The 17,531-nt window shown below is 40.2% G+C and overlaps 1 long non-coding RNA gene across 1 annotated transcript in view; it reads right to left on the bottom strand.

Moving 5' to 3' along the window:
• The window catches only part of LOC120371042, a 70,843-nt gene extending 55,728 nt beyond the window's left edge, over positions 1–15,115 (bottom strand). Inside the window, exon 1 of the long non-coding RNA XR_005584115.1 lies at positions 14,953–15,115. This is a non-coding gene — a long non-coding RNA (uncharacterized LOC120371042). The remainder of the gene's footprint in view (positions 1–14,952) is intronic.
• Between the last annotated feature and the right edge of the window lie 2,416 nt (positions 15,116–17,531).

Below are 17,531 nucleotides of genomic sequence, written 5' to 3'. Positions count from 1 at the left end.
ACACTAAATGTGTGAGGAAACTAAATAACTTTAAGACAAAAAAGAGTGATGTCCCTTCACATGAGGATCATTTGAGAGGAATGGTGTAAAATGCTACCAATCAGAACTCTTCACTCATTTACACTACTAATAGTATTTTACATTCATTTTGTTCACGTTTAACTATGGTTACCCCTTTAGCCCAAGAAGCAAGCTGGTATTTGGGGCCTTGTGGGTTGTTTGCATTAGTAGGATAAACTGATGATAGAGCCAGATATTCCTTTGATGCAACTGTATTTGTTAATAAGGAATATACAGGAAGTTCTGTTTCCCTGGACACAGTAGAGCTCAAACAGGCAGCTGTTGCCTTGTTCATAATTCAAAATCTCTTTCCAGCCAGCACCCTGCCCTAAAATTTCTCTCTCAGAATTCACTTCGGGCCAAACTACACGTTCTTCTTTATGTCTTTGACTTTTTTGTTTCTCTCCCCTGTTTCCTAGCTCTTCTTGTTCCAACTGACACACACATATCAAAGCAACCAAATCAATCCCAGCCTCTACATTTGTATTCAGTCAAATCAATCCCAGCCTCTGCATATGTATTCAGTCTAATTTTGGGGCAATGGCTTCCAGTGTTTCTGATATCACTAATGAAGGGACATTTAATTGTCCCCTCATTTAGCTGGAATAAAAGCCATCATACACAGCAGCTTGAATAAGGTATGTGGCTGCCCAGAGATCACATCAAGATCCTTGGGACTCACTCAGTCCCCAACATGACACTACGAATAGACAGTGGAGAGTCAGACTCACAGGTTAAAGGTTGAATCCAAAACCCAATAAAGTCAGTGGGAATCTTTCCAGTTAATTCAGTGTGCATTCATTTTGACTGCAAATAGAAACAACTCCCTGTCGCAATTGCCAATTTTCACATGGTAAATAAGCACCCTGACATTCACAATAAGCCAAAAATCAAGCTAATTCCATTTCAAAACAAGGCCAAAAAAGCCAATCCCTAAGAACCCCAACACTCTATGTGACTAGATCCCCCCAGCGTGCAGTCTGGGACTGTGGTGGGCCTGCTGTGCACCCCGACTCTCCCCCCTTGTCCCTGCTTGCCCCTTGCCTCCCCTCCCCCTTTCCCCCTGCTTTCTGGGAGCTGATTAAAAAAAATGCTACAAGCCAAACAAGCAACGAGCTACAAGCCAAAAAAATAACCAACAATCAACTCACAAGCCAATCAAGCCAAAAACAAGCCCAATTTCTGCATTTTTTCCCCGCAGGTTTGGCATGTCCGCTCCCTATACCAGTAAAATGACACTGAATGGATTAAAGCAGGAACCAGAAGACATTTTTAGTGTGTAATATGTCAAAACAATTGTTACTGTATAAAATTATGTTATTAGAATTACGAGAGTGCTAAGAGGCCCACAACCAAGATGAGGCACTATTGTGCTAGGCACAGCACATACATAGTAAGAGACAGTCCCTCCTGCAGAGGGCTTACATACTGAATAGACAGGACAAAGGGTGAAATAAAGGAATCACTGCTCTACAGCCAAAATGCTTCTGAAATAAATGTGGTCTAACTTTACTAATTCTGGGTCACTGAGAACGAAAATGATGCTTAAAATTGTTGATTGGCTCTAGTTTTCAACATATGCTATTGGGTCAGTATATATGACCCTTGACTTGGGAATAGCGGAGGATAAGTGAGTTATAAAGGGAAGGGATCTCAATTTAAACCAGAAATGACTAAAATACATCTTTGACTGGATCTATGAATAAATCTATGACTGGGTTTGGACAGTACTTGCTTTTTAGGCAAAACAATGAATGATGCAATCTGAAGCTGGTATTGCGTCATACATGATATGAATTGCCTCATGTTATTCCTAGAGCTCATGGATGATGCAATCATAAAGCTTACATCACTCTGCTGAACAAATTGCCCTATATCAGCTCTAGAAATCATAGTGTCGTGCTCTCTTATTTGTCAGTGTTTGATTTTGCAAAGGGACACATTTCTGTTTAGCCAAAGTGAGCAGAGATGCCTCGTACTTGTGTGAACAGTGTGGATAACTTCTGCTATGTTTGTGGTGAAGTGACTTTTGCATCACAAAAGCGCAGTATAACCATGTAACAGGTGGGTCCGGGGCTCAACCCTCTGAGGGGAGGAGGGGAGCCACACCGGCCCGCTGGTCTCACGGGGGCTCTGTCCTGTCCCTTTACGGCTAGGCAACAAAGACAGAGTCAGTTGGGGCTCAGGCCTTTTGCTGCAAGGCTGAGCTGCAAATAGTACCAGCAGTCTAGGAAAGGCCCAGGCCCTCTGGTGCAGGGGCTGGGCTGCAAACAGTCTAGGAAAGGCCCAGGCCCTCTGGTGCAGGGGCTGGGCTGCAAACAGTCTAGGAAAGGCCCAGGCCCTCTGGTGCAGGGGCTGGGCTGCAAACAGTCTAGAAAAGGCTCAGGCCTCTTGTAGCAGGCTGAGCAGCAAACAGTATAGGGGCTCAGGCCTCTTGTAGCAGGCTGAGCAGTCTGGTGAGGGGGATAAATGCCACCCGTGAGTGGGGTGGCAGGGGGGACACAGGCCCACCCACTCCACTGTGTCTCAGCCCGGGGCCCTAGGCAGCAGTCGTTACCGCTGACGGTCAGTGGGGATCCTGACCGCAACACACTGACATGGGTATTGTCTGATCAGTAGCCTGACTGAGGTCAGCTGCCCCCGGGCCACTTCCAATATCCCCCTCTTGTCCTACCTGGTCCACGGAGTCTGGTCCCGGGAAGTCCCACTGCATGGGCTCCTCACAACCTGGGCTGGGGGGTAGATCGGGTAGTTCCCCGGGGAAGTCCGGCCAATCCTGCTCCGGGGGTTCCTCGGGGTAATAACACGGTAGCAGGGAAGTTCCTACGGGCTCCTCGTCGTAGGTGGCACGGGGAAGCTCTGGCAGGTCTTCCCAGTAGCGAGGTGGGGTGCTCTCCGGCCAGTCCAGGCAGCTGCCCGGGGCTCCAGCAGTTCCTCCGGTAGGAGCTCCCTCAGGCCGGTCTGCTCTCCCCGGTGGCTGGGCACTGTCTGGGCTGGAAGGGACGGCTTTTATCCTTCCGGGTCGCCGTCTGACCCTCTGAGGGGCGGGCTCACCACTCTGTAGCACCGCCCCTTCCTGTGTCCGGGGCTCAACCCTCTCCGGGGAGGAGGGGAGCCACACCGGCCCGCTACAAACCACTATGGTTAAGAAAGCCTATCACCTTTATTTTGGCTGCGGAATTGGAGATCAGGACAAGAGGTGGGCCCCACACATATGCTGCAACACTTGTGCAACAAATCTTCACCAGTGGTTGAACAGGAAAAGGAAATCTATGCCTTTTGCAGTGCCAATGATTTGGAGAGAGCCAACAGATCATACCAGCAATTGTTACTTCTGCATGGTGCCTCCAGTTGGGAAAGGTGTGTCAAAGAAGAAAAATTGGACTGTGCATTATCTAAACATTCCATCAGCTGTACGCCCAGTACCCCACGGAGAAGGACTGCCGGTTCTTTATGCACCAGAATCAGTCTCACTTGAGTCAGACGAGGAAGAGGAAGAGGATGAAACTTCTGGTCCTGAATCATTAATGTCACAGGACCCACATTTTCTCCCATCCTCCTCCTCTGAACCACACCTCATAACACAAGGTGAACTGAATGACCTTGTCAGGGATTTGGAACTACCCAAGAGTAAGGCAGAGCTGTTGGGCTCCAGACTACAGCAGTGGAATCTCCTGGCAGGTGATGTTAGGGTTTCCATGTTCCGTGACCGTCAAAAGGATCTTGTCCCATTCTTCTTCATGGAAGGTGATCTTGTAACCTGCAACAACATCGATGGTGTGATGGCAGCCCTCAACATCGTTCACGATCCAGATGAGTGGAGACTGTTCATTGATTCATCGAAGACGACTCTTAAAGCTGTTTTACTGCATAATGGCAATGTTTTGCCATCAATTCCAGTTGGTCATGCAGTCCATCTGAAGGAAACCTATGACAACATGAAACAACTTTTGAGGTGCATAAACTATGACCAACATCAGTGGCAGCTTTGTGGCGATTTGAAGGTTGTTGCTCTCATGCTTGGTCTGCAGACTGGATACACAAAGTACTACTGTTTTCTCTGCGAATGGGATAGTCGTGCAAGAGATTGCCACTACATCAAGAAAGACTGGCCACTCCGACAGTCATTGGAGCCTGGGAGGAAAAGTGTTCAGCATCCACCACTTGTTGAATCACATCAAGCTGGGTCTGATGAAGAACTTTGTCAAGGCCATTGACAAAACACAAGCAGCTTTCAAGTACCTCCATGGAAAATTTCCAAGGTTAAGTGAAGCTAAGATAAAGGAAGGTGTCTTTGTTGGTCCTCAGATTCGTGAACTTCTTCGAGATGATGCATTTGACCATGCACTGCGTGGCAAGGAAAAGATGGCATGGAAAGCCTTCCAGTTAGTGGCAATAAATTTTCTTGGAAACGAGGCAGACAACTAAAGGTTGTTGGTGGAAAACCTCCTCAAGGCATACAAAAGCCTTGGTTGCAACATGTCACTAAAGATACATTTTTTGCACTCTCATCTAGATTTTTTTCCACCGAACTGCGGAGCAGTGAGCGACGATCACGGCGCGCGATTTCACCATGACATTGCAACAATGGAGAAACTCTATCAGGGCAAATGGATCCCATCAACGCTTGCAGACTATTGCTGGACAGTGACAAGAGAAGCTCCATTTAATTAATACAAGAGACAAGCCAAGAAGCGCCAAGTAGACACTGAATAGGACTAAACTATGTACATAATAGTTTTTTGCCTTTTGTTTCATAATAAATTTTAGTTATATAACCCTTTTGCTGATTTTTAAAGTGTTACATAAACAGGACAGGTGAAATATCATCATGTAAAGCAACCATAAACACATGAAAAGACCTAGGTTTACAATTTATGATTAAAACTCTACTATCTACACAATATACATAGACATAAAAAGTAAAAACTTACATGACTTAGTAACAGTAGCCAATCAGTAGTTTTAATTGTCATATTTGAATTCAGCACATCAAAATACATAATAAATAGCACATTTTATCTCTGAAGCAGATGACTTGTCAAAAATTGTAGGCCAGTGTTATTATTATCCCTATTTTACAGATGTGGAACTGAGGCACAGAAAGATTATAAAACCTATTCAAGCTCACAAAGGAAGTTTGTGGCAAAGTTGAAAATGGAACACAAATCTGTTGAGTCCTAATCCAATGCCTTTCTTAATCACAACACTTTTCAATAGTTATTTAAGCTGATGAAGAGTGTTTTTCAGTCCCTTTTGATACTGTTGAAAATCACTAACAGCTGCCAGTATCTCTAATAATAGGACATGTTTCTTTTTACTTCTTCCTTTCAGCAAGCTGACTATCCTCTCCCAGCAGGCTTAGAAATACCCATTTTAATTACAACCTTTTATTTTCCTGAAACACTTCAGAGTTTATTCCTGCTGAGAAATGCTTCTTGCATGAAAACTTTCTAAGCAGTAAAACAGGGCAAAAATGGGCAGAGTTTGCTTTTAGAAATATGTTCTTGGTGTTGATTGTCAATCTCAAAGCTCTGCTAAAAAATAGGAATTTCCAGGTTCAGATAGTTTTTTTTTTTTAAATCTCCCTCTCCCTTAAGGACTACTGAGGTTAGATTGGTGGAGCTCGGGTTTATGATTAAAATTCTTGAAACAAATGCAGATAGCTCTCATGCTGAACAGTCCTATTTAGGGATGAAAAATTCTGGGAGAAAAAAATAAAAAAACAAACAAACAAACAGTGCTCCTGTTTAAAGGAGAATGTTTGAGTCCATTGTTGTTAATTTTGATGTTTTCAACAGGAGGCAAATAAAAGTGCTATGAACCAAACATAAGGTAGCCATGTCAATTACAGTATGTGCCAAGCTACAGATATATTTGCTGTGCCCATCCACACAGAGAGGCAGATGGTGACTATCTTTAGCCTGTTTTAAAATAGCATAAAGAGTATAATGCAAAAAAGCCTCCCCTCTCAGGCCATAATGCAGTTGTGGAACAACCCAGGGATCTTCATTGCAGGCTTTAGGTTGCAGTTATTTCTGCTCCTACTGCGTTTTATCCTCTGCATTAAGAATGACTGGTGGATTTGTGATGGTTCTGGATTCACTGCCTCCTCTTTCTCTACATGCCTGGGTCTAAGATGCCCGTGCAGAACTGTGTCTCACATCATACAGAGTGCAGATTCCTCACACACAAAGCTAGACCAGTTCTGCTGTGTCTATGGCACTTTTTATTTTGGAGAAACACAGGACTAGGAATGAGAAGACCTTTGTTTTGCTGTGTATACGATACTGGCTCAACGCTTTCAAACATAGATGCCTAAAATTAGGTACTTAATTCCCCAAAGTCAGGGGCGGCTCCAGGCCCCAGCATGCCAAGCACATGCTTGGGGCGGCATGCCATGGGGGGCGCTCTGCCGCTCTCCGGGAGGGCGGTAGGCAGGCTGCGTTTGGCAGCATGCCTGCAGACGGTCCGCTGGTCCCGCGGCTTTGGTGCTTGGGGTGGCGAAATGTCTAGAGCCGCCCCTGCCCAAAGTTAGATTATGCCTATGAAGCTCAGTTCTGCATTGAAGGTGTACAGAGTTGCACCACACCAGGGCATGGCTGGAGAGTGATTGTATTTTCCTTCTTTCTCTCTCAGATATATATTAGCTTAAGGACCAGGAACAATGAAGTGCTTAAATATGGCTTGAAGTGGCCTGATTTTTAGAGATGCCAAGTACCCGCTGCTCCCATTGACTTACATTTGGCAGTGTCACATCATTTCAATGTTTTTGAATGTACTTTGCTTTCAGTGTTTGCAGTTGTCTGAATTCAAGACTCAAAGCATGGGGTGAAGGGAGTGTGAGGAGAGGTACTGAGAAAAAAGGTGAAACCAAGTGAAGGCAGTGGAGCTATGCTAATTGCAGTAGCTGAGGATCTGACCCAAAATTTTTGGTGAAACCTCAGTGAACATGCACCATTCAGATTTGCAAACTTCGGCTGTTGGATAGGGTTATATAAAGCAGAATAAAGAGCAGCTTGTTTAAAATGAAAGGTTTGAAACTGCATGTGGTCAACCAGTCCTCCTATCTATCACTTCTGAGATACTTAAAATACTTATCTGCCCAGAAAGCTGTGTCCATGACTTAATTTTAGATAACCACACTGTATATTTATCACTCAAAAACATCAGTACTGTGTACTTTAGACCAATATATTCCTCTGCACCCTTTTGGTAGAGGCCATGCTCTCTTAGGTCAAACCTCTTATCAGCAAGCAAAGGCAATAGACTTTAATCAGGTCACTGCAACTCAAAAAGAGGTTACAGAAAATAAATTGAAGCTGTTCACTCTAAAATTGGCAGAACATACAGAAAACAAACAACAAGGTTGATTATCCTTAGGTATGTCTTGTACTTTTAAATCTTGCAGTGCACTTTCTATGTATGTTACTTTGAAATACTTTCAGTGAAGTTTGAAAAATGTTCAATTACTGGTGATTAAGACAATAAGAAAAATAGCAATATTATTATAGATTATTATGGATCACCACGCATTTACCAAAGGATCTCCAGCCACTTAACACTAAGCTTCACAGTGCCCCAGTGATTACTGGTATTACTTAGTTTGATCTCACTAAAGTTTTAAAGGTGTGTAACTGAGATGGAAAGAGATAAAGAACAATGTTTTCAAATGAAGTTGGCTAATCTCAAAAATCTAAATCCCGAATTAGGCACCAAAATAATCAGATTTTCAAAGTTCTTGAAAATCAAAAACTCCCACTGGTTTCAAATAAAAAACAAACCAACAACCCTCATCAAAACTCATCCACAATTATTGAAATCCACCTCATTTTGCACAGAAAGTATCTTAAACTGTCAAATTTCACATAACCATGACAGAAAACCATAAGGCGAGGAAGAGAATTTAATGTAAAACTTTGCCCAGGTTCACCTGAAACTCAGCTAAGCTTTGCCCATGTTAGTTTGGAAAAGCAGATTTGCAAACAGGAACATTTACTACAGTGCTTGATGACCATTTAGTGATGGTGAGTACATAGTACATTTGCAGTCGGGGGATGAACCTTGAGATCACTAAAAGTTTTTGAAATTGAATAGACAACATCCAAGGAAAATCTTCCTTTAATATGTTTTTATAGATGCACCAACTGCTTTAGTCATCTGCCATTTTACTACACTTTACCTGCTGTACAAAACTTTTGACCATTTTATATAATGAATGGGACTGCAGTTCTTTTGATGACAAGTGAAAAGGCAACCAGTCTTATCTGCTCAAGCCATGTTCATGTTTTTTAGTTTGCATCATCACCTTCCACCACTAAAACACATTGTGGCTGCTTCATGTATTCCTAAAAGGAAACCTTGATATGTTTTGTAAGGATGAGGATGCCTTTTAATTATGCATTGTTTGTTTTACAGTGACTAGGTTGAGCTAAATGAGGCTTGAAGCAAAGAAGCAGCTTAGAAGGCTTCTGTTAATTTATCATTTCAGGTGTTATGTACTGCTGTTAGAAGTCCAAATAGATGGCTAAATAGCCAGATGTACTCAACAAAAGCTTCAGAATCAGACATCTTTCAAACTCTTACCATGAAAACCCAATTTAGGAAAATAATTTCTTCAGCATAAATCCATGCACTTGAACAAGCAGTTAACACTTATGTGCACCTGTTTCCACCAACATTAAATTGTTTGAGCTGGTAAAACCATGCTTGAATGGAGGCCAAACATTTGATTCTTTTAAAATAGAGTTGAGCTGCTAAGTAAGAGTCACAGTACCATAACAGTTTGTTAACTGGAAACTCTGTTCCGTCTTGCTGAGAGAAGCAAAGTATGGGAGCAAAAGGTCCCATAAGGTGTAATGAGAAGAAGTTTCTCTATTGCCTACTCTTTCCTGCTTCCAGAAACTGCAGGTGACCTATTCTCCATTCATGCAAGATGAGAAGTCACTCAATGGGAATGGCCCCAACCTCCTACTTTCCTTAAAGAATGCACCTGACATTCTCTCCTAAGGAGTGAGACAAAAGTATGGTGCAGTTTTTCTTAGAACTTTTTCCCTTAGGAAGGAAGCACATGGCTCAGTTTACCCACACTTTACCACTGATCACACCTATTAAAATATGTACTAGTATTTCATGAGGTGTTTAAAAAAACAAGCTTGCAGATCTGTGGGAAATTGTTCTACATTTTGGATGCTTGTTAACACTCAGACTAATGGAAACCACTCCAGAATACACAGGGAATCTAAATTACTTTGCAATTAGAGGTAGTCGGCTTCTTTGACAATTTGCTATATGAATCAGCAGGCCAATTTTTTGGTTCTCTCTGTGTATATAATTTTATTGTACGTATCCTTTTATAATAGCTTCATACTCCACAACAGCAACTTCCATGATAAAAAATGTACAACCTACTTTTTAAAGGAAAGCTTTTATTAGTTCAAGCTACTTCTGCAATCACTCATATTGCTGAAATCATCAGTAGGAAAGTTACTTGCTCAGCACATTCTGCTCAGCACCGAAGGCTTATGCAGAATTCTGAGCTTTCAGACGTTAAACATAATAGCTTCTCCAGCAGTATTCAGTGTCAATATATTGGTTAGGAGCTCAATCAGAATGCTTTTTTTACGATGACTCTCTCTGCTCATCCGAATGAAGTATGTTTCATAATTTATTTTCAGCAGGAGGAAATATGATAAGGATTTTCCCCCCTGTTTACTGTATTACAGTACAGCTGCAATCTTAAAATCTGTATCCTTACCTTCCCCATAAAGCCAGCCCCCAGGAGAATCTGTATTCCTTCTAAATAACAGAATGCCTTAACAGAATTCTGCTCTTAAATGTTGAGATGGGATGAGAATAAAATGCTCCATTCCACACCCCGTCAAGAATTTCTACAGAGCTGTGCAGTGTAAAGGTTATCTCTTTAGGCTCAAAGGGGGTCCAGTGTGCTTTCCTTTTTGCCTTTGGTTTAAACAGAAATGCATTTCTTGAGTTTCAGTCTCAAATCTGAAAACTGACAGAGTAAAGCTCAGTTCAAAGTGCCAAATTTTGATGTAAGAGTTGAAAGCATGTGAAATTCACCATGTTTACAATTTCCAGTCCAAATCAGATATTCATCCTCAGCAACCATAAAGGAGGGTAGTGTTTGAAACTCAGTTCATATACAATGAAAATTTCATATAATTTGGTGCATCTTTGAAGTGATCAAAGGGTAAACGTCAGGTTTCTAGAAAAAAAACACAAATTTTGCTAGGTTTTAATACAGAAGTTCTGCACTCTTTTATTACATAATGACCACAATGCTAGCATATTTGAACATTTCTGAAACTTCAGTGAAATTCATAGAATATGACTATTTGTAGGTGTCAGTGGGTACTAAGACCATCTGCTCTTGCTATATAGATTAAGCAACTTTATTTCTTGTCTCAATTAGATCTATGTATTCTCATGTTCCAACCTTAAAATTTTGACTGCCCTTATTCCACTTCATACACACCCTTCATTTCTTCTCATCTTGACAACTATATGTTTTTCTTCTATAGTCCCACCCACATCCAGCTCCTCACTGTCAACAAAAGATCATATCCTAAAGTATTACAAAGAGAAGACGGTGTCCAGGCTAATTTTATGGAAAGTACTGATGATTCAATTGGGGTCTCTTGGTACTGGTGTAATACAAATATATAATAATGTTAGTATTTGGGAAGAAGGATATTGTTTTAATTAACTCATATGAGTGGACTAAGGACATCTGGATGACTTCCCATATTTCCCACAGATTTCCTGTGTGACCTTAGACCAGTGACAAACTCTGTGCTCTCCATCTGCATCTGTAAAATAGGAATTATATATCCCCACCCTTTGTTGTCTGTCTTGTCTTATTATTTAGATTATACACTCCTTAAACAGGGACTGTTCATTACTATGCACGTGCGCAGTGCCTAGCACAATGGGACCCTGCAGTTGGTTGAGACCAATAAGCACTCGCAGGAGGCTGTTTGGGAACCTCTGTGCTAGGAATGGATCACTTGATGATTACCTGGTCTGTTCATTCCCTCTAGGGCACCTGGCATTGGCCACTGTCGGAAGACAGGATACTGGGCTAGGTGGACCTTTGGTCTGATCCAGTATAGCCGTTCCTATGTTCTTAGTGCTTGGAAACAATTACACAGCTGACTTGGGGTTTCTCTGAACACCAAATGCCATGACATCCTTCTAAACAAGGTCTCCCTCATCTCAATGTGCAAAAAATTGACCTCACTTACGTGACTGGGAAAGTCAATCACATCTTATATTAAAAAAAAAATCAACCTCCAGCCACAGCTTGTTAAGACAGTCAAACTGTTTTGGTTTTTTTTACTAACTGAAAAATGCTGGCCACATCTCATTATGTGGAAAATATTGGCCATGTCTAAAATGTGACAGCCTTAACACCAGAACTGAAAATAACCTAAAACTAACTGAAAATTGTCAAGCTGGAGTTGCCATCTGAAAAGAATGCACTCTTGACCCTTTTCAAGTTGCTGAAGAAATGTCAAATATCATTTTCAAAGGTGGTGGGGAGGAAAAATTGAGTGTGTCTCATTAACTGGAAGAATCTGGCATATTCCATGAACTTAAACCTTTCTGCCACATATCCAAAAGTTTGTCTCCTCAGACAAAAGACTTTAAATGTACCCTGCACCCAAACATTAAAAAAAATCTGAGTAATTTCTGAGGCAAGAATATTGCACATCAGCTTGAATACTAAGTTACTTGACTCAGACTTATCTTTTTTGTGGTATTTGATGGGGAGTGAGTTTGTGTACAAAACAAACAAACAGCAAAACCTGGACTTTCAGCCTAGATCTATTATACATTAAGGATACACAAAGAAACAAATACAAAGGGATTGATCCATTGATTTCAATGAAGTTATGCTGATTTTCATCAGTGGAGAAAATGACGCAAAGTCTCTACAAGAAAGTCAAGCAACTCTCACATTCTGTAAGAGCTTCCATCTTGAATTGTCTCAGCATCTTGTTCCATAACAAACAGGGAGGTAGATTTCTTACATTTAAGGAATCATTACTTGGAAAACAGATTTGTAAATGCCACAACTTTATTATACCCTATGTGATTTATTAGCATCAACACTAAATGCTTCTCTGATTAAACAGGTTTGGTGTAGACTTGAAGCTTCCTGAGGGATGAAATGAGCCTTTCCAGATCATGAAGCATAGGCAGAATCACTCTGCATTTCATTGGATATACTAACCTATCTGGCAGGGTTTAGCTGGTGGACTGACATAGCTGTTGATCTTCTTATCATGACCCTCCCTCAAATTACTCCTCCATGCTCATCTCTGTGGTGCACAGTGGATGTGCCCATTCTGCTGGACAGGTTCCTCACATACAGGCACCTCCTCCACGCAGGGAAACTACTCTAGATCCATGGCCTATCAGGCCTTTGGACACATGATAGCAGTAATGGTGGTTGTGTGGGAGAGAAATTTCTCCCTAAAAAAAATTACTTCATTAATTGGTTCCTGTGCATTGCAATAGGCTGGAAATCTGGACACATGCCATTTGACATTAACCAGACTCCAGTGCTAGGACACTACTAGGATACTGGGTGCCTAGTAGAACCATCAATTCAGTATAGTCTACACTGTGTAAGCTCAACATACTTCTGTTTACACGTGTGTTCCACCAGTCAGAAGATGGCAAAAGGGATTTGGTCAGGATTCCACAAACAAAAGTAATGTGTTGTCTTCTGTAGCCTGGGAATTCTACTGCAATGAGCATCAGCAGTGTAACTGAGCACTCGCATAAGCCACCTTCATGAAAACATTGCTCAGCTAAGTTTGTAAGCTTCCATCACTATTGGGGAGGAGAGTAAATGAATAACTACTAGAAGTATAACATAGTAGATTCAAAAAGCTCTCATCTTTTTTCCCCCACCTGCTGTTTTTGAAAGGGTCTCAATAGTGAGTGAAAGTATAGTTTAGGTACATCTTGTTAAACAAAAGTCTATTCCCGCCTCCTTAGCTATTTAATCTTTTCCTTGCAGGTGGAGGTAAGGACTCTAACTCTGCAGCATAAAGTTGCTGTAGTTGATAGAGATTTGCTACTGGAAAGTCACTTTTGGTTGGTCTATAATTTGACTATTTTGTAATTATAGTTTGACCTCAGGCTGTTTGTAAGTAGCTGTTTTGTATATAGTTTATATTTAATTATAAAAACAAATCTTACTGTCTGTACTTGTAAATAAATCTGCACCTAAACATAATTGATTCTGATTACTATGTAAATCAAATGTTAGTGGAGTCACACCAATATAAAACTGGTAAAAGACGGATAATAGTCACGCTATTTGTGCTACTTATGGAATTCCAGTCACCAGAAACACCCCTCACCCTTGCCACAAGCTAGTGTAATATAAATTAAGTAATATTGAACCTTATTCTAAGGCACACATTTTTCCATTTTGCAAAATCTAGTCCCTTTTAACTATACTTTTTTAAAATAAATATATTTCTTCAATTACTATGCCAGAATTTTATTATCAAAAGCATTATGATACCTTAGCTTAATAGTAAAATCTATGGGAGTATAGATTTGACTATACTTTTATTAGAGCATTTTTCTCCCCAAGGACAGAGCTACCATTTACTATACAGACACTGCATACTAGAAAATATTTGAGATACTTATTCTACTGCTATACTTAACAACATGTAGATTTTTGCTGGGCTAGACACCGATTTCCAAAGCTTAGCTAATAAAACCAGTAATGGGAACTATAGCAGGTCTGCAGAAATCTTATACACAAATACTGACAAACACAATTTAAAACTAAAAACAATTGTAAAGGTTGGAAATGGGGAGAAAGAACCTTATTATTCAGTCAATTCCCTTACATATGGGAAATTGTTCTCTATAGTACAGCTTCCTGTTGTTTTCTCCAGTTCTGCAGCCTAGTTTCAAGAGTATTAAGCAGTGAGATTTTACCAGTTCCCTTTGGAGACTTTCCTACAGCTCAAAACCTCTCACTGTCAAAGAACATTTCCCTTATATTTAACCTAAGTTTTCCCTTTTGTTATGTTACCCTATTACTTCTAAGAGTCCCAGAAAACCACCCTCTCACTTCATAGTGTTCATCTCTTTCAGATATTTGTGGACTGCTATCATGTTCTCAGACTGGTCTACAGTTGTCTGTCAATGAAGCTAAAACAAAACAGACAGCTTTTTAGGCTGGGATTGTCAAGGAAAGCCAAGTAAGTGATGTATCCAATTCCCACTGGCATTCAAGCACTTAACTCACCTAGGCTCTTTTAAAATCCAAACCTAAATATATAAGTTGAAAGTAAAATCTTCATTAGCTTTTGTCATTATGAAAGAGCTTGTTTTTGTTTCCCCCCATGAGCTAAACATTAACAACGAATTGCTACATGTTGTAACTACTGATCTAAATCTCATTAATTTTCACTGGAAAAAAGTATATTGATCCAGAGATGATACAACCAAATTAATTCTATATACTACCCATTTCCACTCCTTTCTTTGGTTATAGAATATCTGCTACCCAGAAAACAATCATTTTACTGCAGTGTTGTTCATTCTACCTCAAATGTTCTTCTCTGTATTTCATAAAGTCCCTGCACCATTATCTAGTGTAGCATAAAATATTAGCACAAGCAGATACCTCCCAAATGCCCTCTTTTGGCCGGCAGTCACTGTGCAGCATCCTGCCTCTGTTTTCCCCCTCATCAGGACCCTTTAATAACTCATTCTAGGCCCCCAACCCCAGGTCAGTATCTTTCTCCCAATAGTCCAAAATAACACAAGGTCTTCCAAAAATAGAACACAAACTCACAGTCATCATCCCAGTTTCCCTGTGCACAGCCTCACCTCCCTGAGGGACTTTTCCTTCCCATCATCTTCTGCCTAGAGTTTGTTCTTCTCCACAGGCCTTTCCAGCAGGGCCTTTGCAGTCTCTCTCTCTCCTGCTTCTTGAGTCTTCCCCCTGATGACTTACAGTCCTGCAGGAGCCTCCTTGCTCCTTTCAGCATCTACAGACATAGCTGCAGTTTCCTGGGCTTCCCCCTTCACTGTGCCATTTTGTTTCTTTTGTAATGGAGTCACCTGATTCCTCTCAGGTGGGACTCATCCTGTAATCAGGGTTATTTTACCCCTGGTTCAGGGGCAAGCCACTCTGTTCCAAATGCCTTATTACATATAGTAGTACAATATTTATATTTATGTACCATTATACCAGTTTATTTGTTAATTAAATATAAACCTAATATTCCAAGTAATGAAATTCTATCACTGGTTTGAAATCCAAATGCCCTGCTTAAAATTATTAAAAGTCAATGGTACCTCTACTTAAACTAGCACAATGCAGTTATATTACTTATCATCTGTTTAATTGCTCAGAGACTCAAACAAAAAACAAACCATTTGTTTCTCCATCAGGGAGAGGCATAACTGTTGACTGTGAGTTTGCTTCCCACAAACACTTTAAGAAATGTACAGGGAACTGTATGAATGGCTCCCATGAGGTAAAGCTGAGACAAGGATAGGATGGAATATTCAGATTTGGATGAATGTTGATAATTTGGGATTTGGATAAGCATCTTTGAATTTGAAAAAAATAAAATAAAACTCATAAGTTTCTCCAACAGGTGTATATTTTGGACTTGTGTCTATTAAAGACGTACAGCTCAAAGATTCTCCGAAATTGGAGCAGGTGAAGTTCAGACAAGAGAAAAAACAGGCAAACTGTGGGTGGGTTTCTTCATTTTCATTATGTGATTTTCTTTTGTTTTTATTTTCCTTCAAACTCCATTTCTACCACCTTGCTCACTTCTAAGGTGACTGGCATTATGAGCAACTATGCATATTCCATAGTCTGAAATCTAGCCTGAATGATTAATTTCATTTTCCTGTTGGTACAGGTCAGAATCTGTATTAACCCTAAAATGGGAATTGTAGCTTGAGCTGGAGAAAAGAAAAGAAAAGAAAAGAAAAGAAAAGGTCAACAGATAATCCCTGCAGTAAGAGAGAACACCTGTGACCAGGGACAGGTAATTAAGGCTCAAATTTATCAGGAGATATCTCCATTAATCTTGGAAAATTCTATAGCATTCCTTTTCTAACTCTGGATCACTGTGTGCTATGGATCAACGCTGTCACACGTCTTTCCTTTTTCATGCTGTTTCAAAGCACATCATTCTGTATTACAGTAGTGTTCATTCAGTCATCCACAAAAGGCTCAAGCTAAAAAGTAGTCAAGTATGAATACTCTTTAGATTGAACATATAATAGTACTGGGTTGTTTTGTTTTTTAAATATATGTTGCTTCACATAACAGCCTCCTGAAATTAAGGAGGGTTCTGACATTTGCTAAAAATGTATGGCCTGATTCTCATTGAGTTTCAGCCCTCTTTACACCACTCTGGATGAGAAAGGGAATTTAAAGTGTGTGTAAAGTCAGACACCCTTTATGTTGCAAGCATAGTGTAAAGAGGCTTTAAAAATCAAGCCCTTAAAACAATTTTAAACAAATATTTGTGATCAACAAAGATGGCAGCTATGGATTCTCTTCACTGTTACAGACAGTCCTTTATTGAAGAGAACACTCATACTCTATCTCCAGAATCCCCTTGAGACTCTGATGCAATTTTATATCTCCAACTAGAAGGAAAGCAGAGGATGAGCTACTTAGAAATTTTATCTAAAAGGACAATCAGGAGTACATAGAAATTGCAAACATGTATACCATGTAAATCAGACATGTATGTTCACAAATGCAAAACAAAAACAAAAGAATCCTCATGGCACCAAATTCTACATCCTTTCATGTTAGGATTTAAAAAAAAAAAAAGTCCCTGAGAAGCAAATTTTGAAAAAAGTGTCAAACTACCTTACTGTGTTATTTTCTTTTTCTTTTTTTCTTTTTTTTTTTTGCTCATGGGACTTCTCTGACGATCAGCCAGGCATTGATATAATTGTTCATGCAACACAAGTCTAGCTAGTAGTTAGAAAAGGGGACAGGGAATATGACTGATGAGTTCTATGCTGGATATTGCCACCAGTTCACTGTGTAGCCTTGGTCAAGTCATTTAACTCCTCTGTACTTTAATTCCCTCTTTTATAAAATGGGCATAATACTATGTATTATAACTACTTCCCACAGACATATGAGGCTTAACTAATGTTCGTATTAAGATCTCAAAGTTTTAGATCATTGGTATGACATGGGGTTTGAAATTACATTCCATTTTAGGACAACATTTATAGCGTCAATATAGCTACACGAAAAATGGGGAAATTGCAAATATGTACAGTTTCTGCAGGGCTTTTTGTAAATCATAATCTATTACTTTAAAGAAGACAAGACAAACACTTATCAAAAACTGACTTCTCTCCAAGTGTTTTTAGAATTTAATTCTTTGTTATTAAAGATTAGGAACAAAAAAGTTGTA

The sequence above is a fragment of the Mauremys reevesii genome, linkage group 8 (assembly GCF_016161935.1).
Source record: "Mauremys reevesii isolate NIE-2019 linkage group 8, ASM1616193v1, whole genome shotgun sequence".
Lineage (NCBI taxonomy): Eukaryota > Metazoa > Chordata > Testudines > Geoemydidae > Mauremys > Mauremys reevesii.
Note: the sequence above shows the minus strand (reverse complement) of the source record. Positions and strands in the feature narration are given on the sequence as shown.